Genomic DNA, 17,985 nt, shown 5'->3' on the forward strand with positions numbered 1-17,985 from the left:
GGTGGGTAAGTAAAGGAACTAGAGGAAAAAGATGAACTAAATCATTATGGGATAAGGGTGATTAGGATCTATTTCGTAATAGTTGGAAGGATGGAGGAGTTTCTAGCACTCATTAATATGATTAACTTTAGGGTCACGGTTCCGTTTTTTTTTTAATTTTAGCTCAGCTCTTCTAAAGCACCGAGCTCTAGTTGGTTAGTTGAGAAGTGACATGATTTAATTTTTAAATTATCCTGGTGGTCATGGGGTAAAATATATTCAGAAAAGTTACTATTCATGGCCGCATGGATATAGAAATATAGGTCATGTAGGATTATCGGTCATATAGGTTGAAACATCACGAGGGTCTGAGAGAAATTTACTTCCGAATAGACCGATGTATGAAGAATCATTCGTGAGGGAATTTGATTTGAACTGGTTGGTGTGTTGGTAACGGTATTGATTTTCCTCACCGTGGGTGTAGTTTCAACTTCTGACGTTGGCATTATTTTTCAGAGGCATAACGATCCCTGCTAGGATATCGTATAGAGAGCACTATCTAATCTGATCTGTTGAAAACGTTTTTGGACATTATGATTCCCTAGATATCAATATATGTAAACCCAGATGGCTAGCGCATTTCTTCTTCGTTCTTTGGACGTTGTATGGACGGGCTACCATCTTTGCTTTTCAAGAAACCATGTATAGTTTGGCATTCATTTCCGTGACAAATTTTAATTAATCCAGCCACTTTGCTTTGTACATCTTCTCGTCCTTAAATTAATACTTCCTGCGGTGATTCTCAAATACTTGCCGCATATCCAAAATACGTAGTATGGCTTTTGAGGTGTAATGCATTCACTCATTTTAGGTTTTCCCTACGGAATTTGCCCACTACCCGTCTATTGAAAGCTAAGTTTCCTTAATAAGGTGGCCTTGCATCTCATTCCAAGGGGTTTTGCCCGTGGAGGTACTTGTAAGAGAGATAATGAATGCTCGACATGTGAGGGATAAATTTTTCTACTCGAAATTTAATCACGTGGGACATCATCTCGGGTACTCAATCATTAGAAAAATGTACTGCGCGGCCCCTAGCAACTATTGTCGTACGGGCTGTCTTACGCATTGTCTTCCTGTGTATGAACTTCTTGTTAGCCTTGCATTATTTTTTCTACATACTTAAGGGCTGTATTCATGGGGCGAAATAAGGCGTTCTTTTCCATCCTTTCTTTGCCAATATTCTCCATTCTGTTGCAAATGTTAACATCCGAATACTTTGCTATCTCCTGTATACAATTGTTCTGCCTTCTTTGGAATTTTTATCTTGCATATTCCTATCATCTATCACCATTGTTAATATTTCATATTCTTCTCCCTCTATATCTAAAGTATTTCCTCAATACTTTATCTACATCCACGCGATTGCCCTCAAGCCGCTGGAAGGACGAATGGCAGGGGATGTTTGAGCACCAGGCATGTGTGCATGCATAGTTTTGAATATAGGTGTATATTGTGCTTCTATATACACCAATCAATAATTAACTAAGTAATTTTGTAATTAAGTAAGAATGTTCGGGTGCTTGGGTTCAATTTTGGCAAAATCGCGTGTTGTACGAGGAAAGAACTATTAATTGAGTGAAACGGTGACGGTGTCTAGCTCTCGTAGTTCATCCCGGTGGTTGATTCAGTCAAAATAATATGACACCATAATAATTTCTATGTCACAAGACACTGGTGTCATTTACTTTCCTAATGGTCATTATTCTCTGCTTTCTTCGAGAATCAAAGGACTCATAATTTAATTAATTTCTCCAACGTATGCGTCACGCTTACTCTCCTCTCGAAGCAATTTTTAACAAATATAGTACATTTGTTTTGAACTTTTTCCAGCTCTTGAATTTGCGCTTTTTCCAATGGATCTGAAATACTTGCAGCGAATCCCAAATATGGTCCGACTAAAAGGTAGTCTTATTCTCCATGCTTATTATTCTTCGTCACTAAATTTACCTGCAATTCGACAAAACTTAGCTTCTTCATAGCTAACCCGCATATTATTCTAATGTATGTTCCCCATGAAAGATTTAATTTCAGCGTAATGCCCAAGTATTTGCCCTATACTGAAATACCTGACACAATATCATCTATTTTATAATTTACGCTCTGTTTATATTTTTTTGAATCCAAATCTACAGTGCTGAATATTTCCTAATATTAATTCTTTTTTCTTGCGCCACAATGATATCTACGTATTCTCAAATCGTTAGAGAGTAGCCCGCAGTATACCGGCGTCGTTATTTCTCTTCATATCAATATTATTCCAAACTCAACCTCAAACGTTTCTTATATACGCTCATCCTTTCTCCTCAAAAACCATATTTAGAATTCATACAGCGCTGAGTTCCATTTTAAAGTATTTACCTCCCTGTTCTTAAATTCATTTATTAGCCTGCCTTTTTTCATATCTCTCCTTACCCTTCCAAGTGCATATTTGGCCAGCGAAATTCTTCTTTTAATTTCTTCAGAGCTCTGCTCAAATTCCAAAGAAACTGCGGGAGATGCCGCAACAGTAACTTATGACGGAATCACCTGCTAATATGCATTTCATTGCAACAATTTCAGAGTGTAAAAATGCTCATTTTTTTCCAAAATGTTGCGCAAAATTTTTCTATTTTTCCCACATTGTTCAAGCTGCATGACATTAGAGCAAAATCAAACTGGATGCAGTTTCCTTACGAGGCGCTCGCATTATTTCGACCATCTTCTTGGTCTCGCTCGGTCTCGGAATTCGCAATCCTCCCGTGTTGCATTCCGACAATGTCGCCCGTCAATTTTCTTTATTCAGATTTCTCCTTTTCGACACGAAATAACTGATGATTTCTTTTTTTCTTTCTGCATTGGTCCTTCGCTCGTATCTATCGCCACACCTTGGTCACTCGTGGTGTGCAGACAGGGGCCGACCCTTCCCTATTTCATCCCGCCGAATCTCTTTTTTGGTGCAGATTACAAGCTCGGCAGAGGTCAATCGTCCCTCGGCAGGTCGAGTGGGTTATCCCTTCGCGCGGGAAACGTACCCACCAGTTTCTAGCCGAGCAGGGAATGGACTGATTCCTAGACCGACCTACCTCTTTACCTCTCCACGTGGCTCCATCTTCCGCATTGTTCCCCGTCTCGGGCCGACAAGAGGTTCGCCTTTCGCGATCAGAATTCCTCCCACAGGTGTGTCCCTAAGGGTCTTTTATGGCACTAGCTTTTATTTATGGCTACTAATTTTTTTATGGCACTAAATGAGTCCTCTAACAGCCAAGTGGTGGAAGAACTATAGTAAGTTGGACCATAAAAGTTAGATCAGAGAGATAGACTAGAGTAGTCCGGTCATGTTTTGAGATGGAGTTTTTTTTTACGCGTGTGGTGAGGGACCAGAATTGTTGTAGGTAATCCGACTCACCTATGGGATAATTTGTTAGAGCAGGTAATCTTGTTGTGGCCGTTTTGTTAATAGCTTTCATTGTGTGGTACCCGCCTGCAGCAGCTTGTCTCCTGGCGTGGGGTATTATTTAAATCTTAAATATTGCAGTGAAGATCAAGATGTTCGTAATCGAAGTTACTTTCAAAGTTTTAATCATTTGAATTATTAATTAGCCTCGGACCTTTTACTAAAACGTCACAGTAAAGCATGAATAATTCATACCAGGTCTCGTGACAGCCCCTGTCGTACGCATGTATAGCAATGCCTTTCCGTATTACATTCAGACGAAGAACATTTAATTCCAACGGAAGTTATACTAAATTATCTATATGTTCAATAATTACAGATGGAGCGCATTTCAATTCCTATCTATATATGCCACTGGAAATATTTACTAGCTTATTTCGTTATTTCACTTTCTTTCATCATATTGGCTAAAAAAGAGCCGAATATTTGAAATAGGATTTCGGTTGATTCTGTGGAGAATACCACGAGGTTTAAAGAGAAGGCAACCGACAACTGAGGCCATTCGCACCTCTAGGGCTGGGTGGTTAATATGGTAGAGTTAGGGTCTTCTGGGAATGTAGGATAAGCGGTTAGAAACCCGGTATCAGTATTAGCCTACTCTCCACAAAATCCAATATCCCATCCGATGGAAGGTATGTTCCATTTCGAATGTTCTCCACATAGCACCCCAAGTAGGATGTGAGTAACCGCGGAATAAAAAGCCTGCGAGCTCCGGGATCCTAACCCGGACCCTCGGCGTTTGAACCAGTACATCAGTCACCGCTCCATCCCGATTACAATATTCGCTGTAGAATTGGACCTGTACTGGACCTTCGCGAGTGTAGTTTATTTTATGGAAATGGACCTCGGTGGAGCTTCCTTAATTTATTTAATTGTATTTGCATGGTGCTCTTTGGTGAGTGAGGCTACGAAGTGATGTTTGTGCCCGATAGTCCCTAATGCGTTTTGCTTTTGGGTGGCTCGGGAGTGTAGTGCACCGGTGAAAGGAAATATAGCGGGAGTGGTATGCTATTTTTGATGGATGTGTTCGAATGACATGGAAGTAAATAGTAAATATCCCTGCAATATTATTTTACCGAAACAAATTTTACCACTGAATTTTCAAGAGTAAGGTAAATTACTTTCGTTTTTTTTTAATGTTTCGGCATGTGTCCATGTTTTTAGTGAAAAGAGGAAGGTAGAATTTATGGCAGCATTAATGAAAATGACATGTCGTTAAAATGTGATACATAAGCCTGAAGAGTTAAATATTATCCATTATTTTATGGCGATAATAAAAGCTGTCATTGGCAGACAAATATATTGATTTCTCGTTTTGGGTTACAAATTTGGGTGCATGAAAATATTTATTATCCTCGTCTATCTCATTAATGTTTTACATTAATTTTGATAATAGGGGTTTGAATGATTTTAAATACGGTAATTACATTTTTGCATCATCGATATCGTCTATGGCAGACGCTAATTGTACACTAGAAGTGAAGTTTCTCTTTACTTATTTTGCCAGTTAATGTTTTGTTTCTGGTAAATGAGTTATGTAATTCCAAATTTAAAAGCACCTGGAAAGCAATACACTCATTATTAGAACGTATAAGGTCGTAACGGTTATTTCATACATGCGAGGCGAGCGGTTTAATGAATTGTGAGCTATTCACAAAAATGCCCTCAAGAGGCTAGCTGCTTCAACGAATTATCTCTTTAGCGGATATTTCTGTGTGTATAATCACTTTTTTTTTGCTATTTAATCGTTTTCATTACCCGTGAAGCTATTTTCGTCTGTTGCACATTTTTGCTCGCGGATCTTACGACCCAACGTAATTATTCCGGTGAGTGCGTGGATTCGCGTTATGCTCGGTTACCTTCGTAAATTTTTTTTAATATTAGTTAAATTTCCTGACTTCCTTGAAGAAGAGAGGGATAGAACTGAACTCAGTTCTATCCCTCTCTTCCTTGATGAAGGTGGCTACGACCACCGAAAATTCGAAAAATAGTGAGTCTCTTTTTTGTGTGTTTCTGTGTTTTTGTCTGTGTCCACTAGTGCTAAGTGTTATACATTATTATTCTCGTCCTTGAGACTTTCAAAAAGTGTTCTTTTATATAAGTGTGCTATATATATATATATATATATATATATATATATATATATATATATATATATATATATATACATATATATATATACATACATATATATGTGTATATATATACATATATACATATATACATATATACATATATACATATATACATATATATATATATATATATATATATATATATACTCATATATACAGAAACAGATATAAGGAAAAGGGATAGGAACACATATAAAGGACGAACACAATAGAGTTCCTGTTTCCTGTGTCCACGCACTGTTCCTTTCCTGTATGATGTTGTATGAATTCTAACCCACTGTCCTTTCCTGTATGATGTTGTATGAATTCTAACCCACTGTCCTTTCCTTTCCTTGTGTATTGTCTATTTCTCCTTTGGTGGGTGAAACTGCCCCCTGACGCCATCTCTTGGCTGAAAGAATCGGGGCGCTTGGCGACATATTAGACCCACGGATCTCAGGGTAAATTGACTATCCTCGATAGCTCAAGTGGTTAAGAGCATCCGCCCGGCAAGTGGAAAGATCCGGTGTTCGAGTCCCGGTTGAGGAAATATTTTTACTCTTGTGATCCGTTCGATTCCGCCTTCCCCACCTCTATTGTGTTCGTCCTTTATATGTGTTCCTATCCCTTTTCCTTATATCTGTTTCTGTATATATGAGTATTTATTCGCCGTTTGGCGGGATTTCGTGTTTGAATGTATATATATATATATATATATATATATATATATATATATATATATATATATACATACATATATATGTGTATATATACATATATATATATATGTGTGTGTGTTTACATATATATATATATACACACACATATACATACATATACACACAGTTAGTTTACATACTTGGTAAATTCTGAAATGCAGACATTACAACAGAACAACTCATTACAGAAATAATTGTGCCAGCAAAGCATAAAAAGGGAATCACAAGACGAACTAGTTTTTATACATGGAACGTTTCCACAAATTTTGCTTTCCGGGTATCATATAGATGCTACGTAGTGAGCCTAAAGTTTTTGCTACAACTTCATTCGGTAATATTCATGAGGCGAGAATAACTCTTATATTATCAATAAATCTTTTATATCCCTTCAGCCAATTTCAAACATTTTTGGAAATTCTTATAGAATATTCATTATTCATCACGTTCGTAATAACTACGAGAGCATTAGGAATGAATATTCATAACCGGACCCCTGATCCCTTATCACGAAACGAATCCTTGAACCACTTTCGCGAAAGAATTAAATTTCGACCCTTCTCCGGTTTCTGATTTTAAACTCATGAAAAATATAAATTGGTTTGGTATTGGGATTTAAAACATTGTACTTTTTAAGTCATATTTCAATCCATTGGCCTTAACATGGGTCTAACCGCGAGATCTGTGGAGAGTTTTATCGTACTCCAGGGATCTCACCGTAAGAAATACGTACATCGAAACGGACATGCATAACAATTTCTCATGCGCTATCGATGAGGTTATTTAGGAGAAATTAACCCACACCAGAGACACGTTTAATCACGCAACCGGTCACACGAGAGCTGTAATTGTGCACAGGAAAATAAAATCCTTGCCAGGGATAATTAAAGGTCTCCAGACACTCTCCTGTAAGTGTTTTAGTCACGGAGTTGGTGAAGGAAACAATTTGAAAAAGAACACTTCAGGTCACATTAACACCGTTGGTTTAGTTAGAAAGAATTTCTTCTCATTATTTTAATTAAATTAGTCTTATAATGTAATGGCTTGCATTATTTCAACAGACTTTTTATTAACCTAGGGAACTTGGGTTCACCGTCATGTCGTCATTAATGTGTACCTACGCGATAAATTTCAAATTAAATTCTTCGTTTACGTCATATTTTAAAGTCAAATGCTCATATTTATCGAGGTGGATCGTTATACGTTCAAGATGGTTTCATTTAAGCTGCATCCCCGATTTAAAGGTGGATTTTAGGCAGTATTTGGCGATTCATATTTTTAAGTATCGTAAGAACCACATCTTTCTTCGTCCTTCATTATTCCTTTCGTAACTTCTGCCTGCCTTCATGCTGTCTAAAAAAATTATTCTCTTCCTTCCTCAACTCCGCTTACCCCAGCTTTCTCTCTTCTTTCACGGCCTTCATCAAGCAACTTTGACAGAGTATATTAATAATTTCGCGTATTCGCATTTTCCACGGGCCATATTTAATGATAATCTTTTAAAAAGGCTCAGTGGTTTCATTTTGTGTCATCCATTCTTGGGTGTAATAGATGTTTAATTTTGTGTGTTCCGGGGAAGAAAGTGGTGATAAGATTAGGGCATTTTGGGGGGTTTGGTTTGGGGAGGGGAGTGTATTGGGTTGACGGTTTGAGGAATTTACTATTTAGTAGTTTTTCAGGGTACCCACATTTTCTGAGAGATTCATGTAGCTGGTCCAAGTATTTCTGTTGGGAGGGGGTGTTGTTGCAGAGACGGAAGCCACGGATAGAGAGTGAGAATGGGATGGAGCGCCTTGTGTGAGGTGGATGGCAGCTGTCAAAATGAAGATATTGTTGCTTATTAGTTGGTTTAATGTGGACTGAAGTGTGAAACGTACATCTAATCCGTAGCCTCTTCCCAATCATCAATAACACTCAGTCCACATCACTTTTATTCCCACACTGTCCCTCTGTTTCGTTTAAACGCCCGTCGAACTTGCGAGACATCTTCAAGTCCACAAATCCAACTTCAAGCACCCCCGTCTCTCCCCCGCCCCTATCCGCAGCATGCAACCGCCCACGCTGCAAATGCTGTCATCTTTTAAGACCCTCCCCCTCCCTCAGTACCAACTCCCAACCACTCACCACCTGTACCTCAAAAAATATTATATATCGCCTCTCCTGTAACTTCTGCCCTGCCTTCTACGTGGGCGAATGCACGACCGCACTTTCCCTCCGCATGAATAACCACCGATATTCCACCAAATCTCCCACCTTTCTTAATTATCCCATCCCTACTCACACTGCTTCCCACAATCAATCTTTTGACGACTGCTTCTCCGTTTCGGTGATTGAAATACTTCCCAAATCTGCGAGTATAATAGAGGTGAGAACCCGCGAGATGGCGCATATCTGGGTGGCCCAATCATTTAAACCGCCCGGGCTGAACCAAGCCCACTGAATGCAACATATGGCTGCCTACATATCCCCCCCACCCCTTGTCCATTTCCTATTGGTCCCGTACCTCCCCTTCCCCCATCTCTCCCCCGCACTTGTCCTCTCCGCTCGCCCCCGAGAACGCCATTCTGAAGACGACAGCCGAGCTGTCGAAACGTCAAATAACAAATTGTGAGTGTCCTTTCTTTGTGTCTCTATATTCTAAAAATCTACATCTGTGTTTTTATATATTTGTGCGTCGCCGAAGAGCGTTCCATTTCGAAGATATTTTTACGTTTCCTCGATAGCTCAAGTGGTTAAGACCATCCGCCCGGCAAGTGGAAAGATCCGAGGTTCGAGTCCCGGTCAAGGAAATATTTTTACTCTTGTGATCCGTTCGATTCCGCCTTCCCCACCTCTATTGTGTTCGTCCTTTATGTGTGTTCCTAACCCTTTTCCTTATATCTGTTTCTGTATATATGAGTATTTATTCGCCGTTTGGCGGGATTTCGTGTTTGAATGTATGTAAATATATATATATATATATGTATATATATATATATATATATATATATATATATATATATATATGTATATATATATGTATTTATATATGTGTACATATATATGTATATATATATTTATGCATATACACATGTATATGTATTTATTTATTCATTAAGTCATTTTCAATTGGTTTAGGCCCTTCGTAGAGTACTGAAGTATGTTTCTTCTATGTAATCATTTATATTTAAATGTCTTCATCTTCTATTATTGCCTTTTCGTTAGCATCTCGGGCGTTTTGGAATATGGTTTTTCGTTATTCGAATTGACTCTTCACCAGTTTATAAGTAGTTTCGCTGTTGTCCTTCTCTACGTATGTTGCCATTGATTGAATGGAGCAGGTTCCTGTCCACTCTTACTTGACCTTCTTAGCCTCTCGTGTTACATTGTTTCGTAACTTTTATTAAGGGTTTCCTCAGTTTCATATCTTGGATTATTGAGTTTCCTTTTTTCCCGAATAAGTTTTCCCATTGAGCTTTCATCCATGGTTGTTGGGATTTCACCGTCTTATTCACAACTTTTTCATTTGCCACCTCGTTTATTATATTCTTCCATCGCTCTTCTCAGCTAGTCTCATTTAGTACTATTTCTCTATCAATGGCTGAGGTGAATTTTTCTCATGCTTCCTTTTCTTAAAGTATCTTTTCTTTCCTCCTGGATTCCTATCATTTTCTTCATCTTCTTGTATGTGTATATAGTAATAACAAATTAAGACTAAAATTGTTCATACGGGGAGAGTGGCAAAGAATGGGGAATTGTAGACAGCGAATGAAGCAGGGATGGTGCGGCCCTGGATATTTGGAAAGGTTGGTAAAACATGAGGAAAGAGTTGAGGGTGAGGAAAATGTTAAGGGTTGTTGTATTGATTAGGTAGCGATGCCGAATGTTCAAGGGAACTAGTAATTTTAATTTGTTCGTAAAAATTTGGAAATCTTCGAAGTTTATTTCCATTCAAAAGGAGTCCTGAAGTTGGTATTTGCTGGAACGGAGGAAGTTGAGCCCGCCAACAATCACTCACTCTTATAATTGAAGAAATTTGGTTTAATCAATCGACTAATGGGGATTTGTTCAGATAGAAAAGTTAAAGGAGAGTTGTTTGTTTTAAGTTTGGCTAGAACTCACCATGAATTGTGTTCGGAACCCTTGTTGTTGGACTTATTTCGCAAAATTTTGATGTAGATTAAGGGTTCTTGGGGATTAATAGGAGCTTAGAGGAAACCTGACTCGCATAATGAAGATCCGAATGATCCTGAATGAGGAACGTCAGCAGGAAAATCAATGAAACAAATGTTTCTGATATCCTCACAGGCTTAGGTGGTTATGAAATGAGAATTTACGCAAAAGAAAATTAATGTTAAAGAAATTCAAATCACGTAAAGGAGAAATGTGAGGAATTGCTGTCATAAATATCTCTTTTCGTTCATTAGCGTGCCACATCTGTTGGAAAAGCAATTTGCCCGGCAGCGCTAACCACCTGTGCACTAAGCACACAGTTCAGTGATGTGATTTTTTTTGACGTTTATATTGCCTCAGCAATGTAAATTTTCATCTTAGACTTTGAGGACCTTTATGACACAACCCGAGCGAAATATTTTATTATTTGCGCATAGATCAAGCCTCAGCAGGGATTTTTTTTTAAATTTTAAACTTGGAATACCCATTTTAATTAGTTTTTGCTTTCAATACGAATTTAAGAGGAAAATCTAATATGATTACTGATTGTGAGGTAATTATGTGGAGTAATCTCCCGGCTTCCGTAATATTAGTTGAACTACATTTCGTTCATAAAAACTACTCCTTTAACACTAAACGTCTGCACTGATTTTGTCACCAACAAAAACTTAACTTAATAAATAGCCCTACATCTATAAAATACCGTGGTAGTAATTGCTAGGGTAAGTGACATTACACGTTTCTACACCTACCCTAAAATGTCATCGATTGCGTCAAAATATGCCTACTGATTTCGGGAAATCATTTATAATGAGTTTTAGAAAGAGATAATTTTGTGTGCTACAGAATGATATGAGTATGATCTTAAATAGAAAAAATAAATCCTGCTTTTAGCTAAGCAACTAGTAACTCTGATGATAGGCGAGCTGATAATAATGGCCATACTGCAATCTGAAGCAAGCACCGAAATGACTACGCTACCCGGTCTGAGGGAATCATCCCTGTTCAAGTTCAAGGACAGTTTTTTTATGGCCCCTTATCGATTGCGGAAAAAATGACATTTTAAGCCGTGCGCGTTTTACAATCCCTCGCTAATCTAATTTTATGATTCATCCTAAGGTATCATCATTGGGTTTTAGTGTGTCATTTGAATTCAAGCAATTAGTGTGCTTCAAATTTACATAATAGTATAAGCCCATGGCCTGCGGTTGCAGATCTGCTCTCGTTATTCCGGCAATAAAACTGACGCTACTAAGTACTTCGTTATATATTTTTAAATATACAGCAGTGGAACATTTCTTAATGGATCGAAACAGTGTCCAGAAACATCGTTGTTTGAGCTGTGCTATTTGATGATCTTGAGTGTTTTCCACCAATACCACGTCTGCTTTTTTGTAAAATTAAAGTTTAAATTAATCTGTGAAGATAAAAACCTCAATACCTCTGTCCAATTTTTCACGTGACCTAATAAAAAGAAATAGTATCGATACTTATTTTTTTGACACCAAATAAAACCGGATTCCCGTCTCTTTTTGCCTCGTAATTTTCAAACTCTCGAAAAATCTCAAGGAATTTTGACGAAGTCGTGGAGGTGTGGCGAAATATTTAACATCACGGAATATTATTCTTTTGCGCCACGCTAACATAAACATTTTACGATGTGCAAGTGTTAATAGTTCCCTTCATTGCTCTGTGTTGATAAACAAAACACTCGTTCCCCTGAAGGGCTTACTCTTTATGGCTTTAAAACGAAAGGAAAAGTTTAAGAAATTTATGACTCTTTCCGAGACACTTGATATATATGAAGCCACCTCCTGACTACAGAGAGGATTTCGATGACTTTTTTCGGTTTTCAACCAATCAAACGGGGGCGTTCATCCCAGGGAAGGCAAAATAAAGACAAATGGAGGGGCGCTGTTCCATCAAAGAAATGAATGTGATGTCTCCCCCCACGAAGAAGAGAATTCAATTTAAATCTAATCTTTATACGAAAAAAAAATAAAATGCCTCGGGCTTCGGACCACTGTATCTAAGTCTAAAAGTAGGGAAGGGTTGGTGGGTGGTAAACGAAAAATGTGACGATACAGGGTAGGATTTTCGGGGGGGGGGTAGGATTGGGACGAAAACGATAAATAATGGAGTGAGGTAATTAATGGGAGACCTCGAATGGCTAAATCGACTCTTTGCCTGGAACCTTGATCGCCAGATTGAAGCTTCTCTACTCCCAGCTTCTCATTAATTAATTACCCAACTATTTAAGCTCTCATCCCCCTACCGACACTATCTCCTTAATTACCCTACGACAAGGGATCCAATTAATCTCTCGCTCTCTGGTGCCTAGGATTAACAGCACGACCGCCGTTCGCGTGCAGGCTAGTCTCTCTTAAATGAACTAATTTTGAGATGTATATCGACCGCCAATTTTTCGGTTGTCGGCATTATAGATACACCATGGTGCCTAGCGTTTCGACATGGATGATTTTGGAGTCTAATTATCTCCGCGGCACGCAAGCAGTCGCATAAAATGACATCTACATTGGCAATGTTATTCAAAATGCACATCCACTTCAACCAATAACCCTGCAAGCCCCTACCGGAGCGTGTGGTTAGAGGTGAACATAAATTTGAGAAAATAGTCATTTTTAATCCCAGGTGAAGTTTTATTTCCCGGTGGTTGGAATGATATTACGAGATGCCCTCTTTTTTCATCACGAATTGTGAGGAGGAAAAACAATTTCTTGTATCGTTATCTTCAGCTCTAGGCTTCACTTTGTAGTTTAGCCTACCAGGGAAATTCTGGGCAAGAATTATGATGTGTCTGCGTTAAAATAGAAGGAATTTGATAAGTTGTAAAAGTTCATATTGTGAATAAAATTTTAGAGCTTCCAGTGACGTTAGGATTTTCAGTGCAGCAGATTTCTTTCATTTATTTGCAAGTTTTAACGAGAAAAGCTTCCTTTCCCTGTACCTTTTCATTTACAAAATTTTGGCCTTAGATGACCTATTTTTGTATGTAGCGAGAGTGTATCTAGGAGGTTGCCAGTCAATTGGGTTGAGCTCTGAGCTACTGACTAGAAGGCTCTGGTTTTATTTCGTTTATATTTCAAATGTAAATTATTTTCCACACTCTTTCCATCAATACTAAAGAATACCCATATTTGAAGGGGGCTTCAGACATATTGCATGCACCTGTAAAACTATTGATTCACAGTTTAAGGCATCCTCCTCTCGTTCTTACTCAAACATGCTATCACCTTGCAATAATGTGTATTATTTTATACAGAAGTTCACAAAAAACACAACAACATGGAATTAGTGCAGAACGATACCCCTTTCCGTGTTTGTGAGTATTTCTCTCTCCAGAATCCTTAGTCTGCCTAGATGAACATTAAACAAAATATTCCAATTTAAGTTTAAATTTCAGACTGGTTTTTCATTTAGGAATGCGAAAACCGGTAAGGCGTGATAAGGTTTAGTAGTGCAGTAGAAAGAGCCTGTGAATACAAACCAGAGATGGTTTGATTCCCGATGATGCTTTTGAGAACCCTCAGCTTCACGCAAGCTGTATGGTTTTTCGGGTACCAGATCTTTCTGCGAAACCACAGGCTGTCTCTGCAAAGGAATAGGCCCGCTTTACCCTGATCTGTGAATTCCACACGCTGTTGAGCCTAGTAATAGGCGAGCTCGATCCTTACATATCAAACCGACCTTCGGGTTGATTACTGTGGTAATGCACCACCTACAGTTTTTGGTGATTTTTGATTTTCATCTACGAGACAGCAACCCTGCGAGATTTGTAGTTGGGAGTTTTAGAACACTAGCGTTTGGATAAAATGTTTGTTGAGGATTAATGGAATTCGAAAAGATTAATTTGCCTTAAATTTTGGATACATTCCGAAATTCAACCTCTGTACCGCCAGAATTTTCGTCGTCCTCCACACTCTCTCGGCCATATTTGAAGACCTTGTGCCCCTTGAAATCTGCCGCTCGCGACAGAACTTCACCCTTGAATACTTGGGGAATCATTCCCAATATCTCTGTACCCGATTTCCCTAGTTCAACACAAAATTTGATGATGTACCATTGTTCAATTGTCCGCTACATATTGCGCTTACACCGAGTCACCTAATAGGGTCCACTAAAAACACGAGCTAGCCTAAACGAACGCTCGTAAGCGATTAGCGCTCGGCGCGTGTTGGTCAGACCCCCACCACCGAGACTGTGCGGTGCAAGCGTGGTGCGACGTACAGTCACGTCAAGAAAAAATTATTACCGACACTTTTTATACAAACCTTGTAGTAGTACCATAGTAATAATGTTTCCTTCAGTGTACTCATTATTGCTGCCTACCAGCTGCTGTTTTTGTTAAGGATGCGAATGATAGACCGAAATAAAAAATAGCGATCTAGCTAATAAAAAATCGTGTAATATTTTTAGTATTTAAGCTCTGTAGTTAGTACCAATTTTTTTAGCTAAAATGAAGATAAGATTTTCTCAATATTAAATGTCTACCCCTTAATTTTACGAGAAAATTGTTTCCACTGATTAAATAGTAACTAGCACACAGTGACTTCTTGGTACGATGCGTAGCTATAATAATAAATGAAGAATACATCAACTCATTAAAATGTTTTGTCATTAAATAACAATTCACAGCAAATAGACGAAATCACAAAGAAATGGATTTTTTCCGCTCGTAAGTAAATTTATATTGCTAAATAATAACTCATGTGATAAAACCTCCTTATACCTGCAATATTCTCTCTCTGTCTAACAAAGAAACATTTTTACGAATGTAGGTCACGTGGCAAGGTTATTTCTCATGGAATAAAAATTATCCTAGCATATACACATTGAATATCGACGCATTTCCGCTCAATCCTTTCACGTTCTGTATTTTTGAACTGTATTGCAAACCAAACTAATGTTTTTCTCTAGTGGAATGTGAAAGAATAACAAAAAGACAGAGAGTGATATGTATTATTTAATTGGTTTATTTCAAAGGTAAAGTACATACGTAACTACATGTTTACTTTGCTATCGCTATCTCCAAAGACTTCATTAATGAAGTGTGATTCATGTAAGCACATTGGAAAAACAAAATCCATTGGCATACGTTTGATGCGGGCATATCATTTATTTTAATGATGAGTGATGAGTATTGTTACTTGAGTAGTATTAAATAAAAAAAGAATCGGATAATATATGTTTTAAACAGGGATGCTTATTAATGTATTCGTTCTTGTTTTTATATAATTTATATGCTGTCAAATTTAATGAATTTGCGGTAAACTCACCCGCTTGTTAAAAGAGGCCACTGCCAATTTCTCGCGGAGAGGAAAGGGGTATAAATCGCAGATTTCTGCTGCTAAACGTTCAGAAATATCTGCCCACTGCTCTTACAGTGGCAGTACCATTTTGTATACCAAATTAAAGGCAGTGCCGGCGGATCTGGCACTGGTGAATATTGGAACACACCCTTTGTTTCCCACGGAAATGGTCTGATGCGAGAGAAAAATAATTCCGTAGATCGATCGACTCTTCTGTCAATTTTTTTTTTGGCTTCTCACTGTAATCCCGTCTACCTTTGTGACATAGCATTAGGATTACTTCTTTTCTATCGAAGTACGAGAGTGGTCACATCCTGACCTGGAGATGGTGGTAGTTGTTTAAAAAATATCACTGATTAGAAAGTACACAATCTATAAAGTATATATTTCAAGTTTACAGACGCTGCGTTGTTTAGTATTTTTTTGGCAGCCATTAATAGTGAACTTTTTCAGTGAATTTGTGAACATGGAGAAAATTGGTCATCGTCATGTGAAACAATACTTTTATTTGAAAGGCCGCTGTCCCACCGATATAAAAGCTGAAATGGATTCTACTCTGAGTGAGTTTACTTCTTCATTTACAAGAGTAAAATATTAGGTAGCCGATTTTAAACGAGGCTATACGGGCTGTCAAAACGGGCATCGCATTGGTCGACCAAATGAGGTGGCGACTTCAGAAACGATGAAGAAAATCCACAAAGTGATACTGGATGACCGTCGACTGAGATTGCGCGAGCTAGCAGACATGGTAGGCATTTAAAAAAGTGCGGTACTCGAATTATTGGATTGGTTTTTACTTTCTAGAAGTTTAATTCCTGCCCGTAATCTCCGTGTTTCCAGAGTTCCTCCTGCAAAAAAAGACTCCCAATAAAAGAATGCTCTTTCTCTTTTTGTTAGTTCGTAACTATTCTTCACAAAACGGCAGCTTTTATTTTAATCACTGCCTTCTGTGAAGTATCCCAAATGCAGGGAGTGCGTTCAACTTGAGTTCCAACTGACGTAAAATAACATCTCTTTAAAGTGTTCATTCAATTATTTCCCCAATACTTGCTTGATTAACCGAAGTTCAGTAAATGCTACTCCCCTAGCTAGATATTTCCCCATTTATATCCCATGGTAGTGGATTTTAAGTTTATTTCGAGGAAATTAGGGGGTCGTCTTCCCGAATTTCCTAAACCCCCACCACAAACCTTAGCGGTAGCTTGCAGGATACTAAAATGTCTAAATAAATGCTTATTCGGTTAACCTATTTCCTCCTAATTTTCCTAATCAAGTTTCCCCTTTCCTATAAAATACATGAACTGTTCTACCCACTTTAATTTATTCCCGCATACTTTACTCTTTAACTCAGCTCTCCTACTTCTCGAGAATTACATAACTTTTGTTTTCTTTTGGTGAATCTCAATTCTACACCTGTAGCATTCCTTTTGTAAAGTAGTAAGCGATAAGTTCAATGCTTCTGGTCTTAAACTCACCATTACCTGTTCATATGGAAACCTTAAGGACTTAATCATCTTGGCTTCGACTTTTATTTTCAGCTTCGTTTCTCGGATACTAATTTTTGAATTTCAGAAAAAATTTTTTTTATTAATACGATATTTTATAGCTCCTGTCTGTCTTTCAGACGGATATGTCCTTTATATCGTAAAAAAGGGTATTTTTATTTAGTTTTGCAAAGAGAAATGAATTTGTAAAATAATGTGTGATGTCATGAACGAAAAACATAGAAACTAGAAAATGCTAGTGAAGTAACTAAACAGAGCTCTGCATAGCCTAAGGACAAATAAAAATAGTTATTTTTTTGATCTTGTTTGCCCCTGAAATTAAGTTCGGAAAAAAAAGAAAAATAGGAAATAAAGAAAAAAAATAATGACAAAAATAAGTGGTTTTTTTGTATAAAAAGAAATTCAATACGTCCATACATGTTTTGCGTTACAAGCCAATATTAACTCAAATTTGTTTGTCACTACCTATATTGAACTGATATCGATATACACTGCGCACCACAAATCCCGAACTAAATATGAAGAACAAAGATTTACCCCATTATAGTCACATAGGCAAACATAATCACACGCACACAAATGAATTGAGTTTATTGGGTTGAAATCAGATGAATTTGCCGCCAGCCCAGAGCAACCAATAAAACTTTAGCATTGGTCAAAGTTACACTCGCCATCAAATATTTTTTTTTGAAAGAA

The sequence above is a fragment of the Hetaerina americana genome, unplaced genomic scaffold, assembly GCF_022747635.1.
Source record: "Hetaerina americana unplaced genomic scaffold, ioHetAmer1.1.p SCAF_11, whole genome shotgun sequence".
Classification (NCBI taxonomy): Eukaryota; Metazoa; Arthropoda; class Insecta; order Odonata; family Calopterygidae; genus Hetaerina; species Hetaerina americana.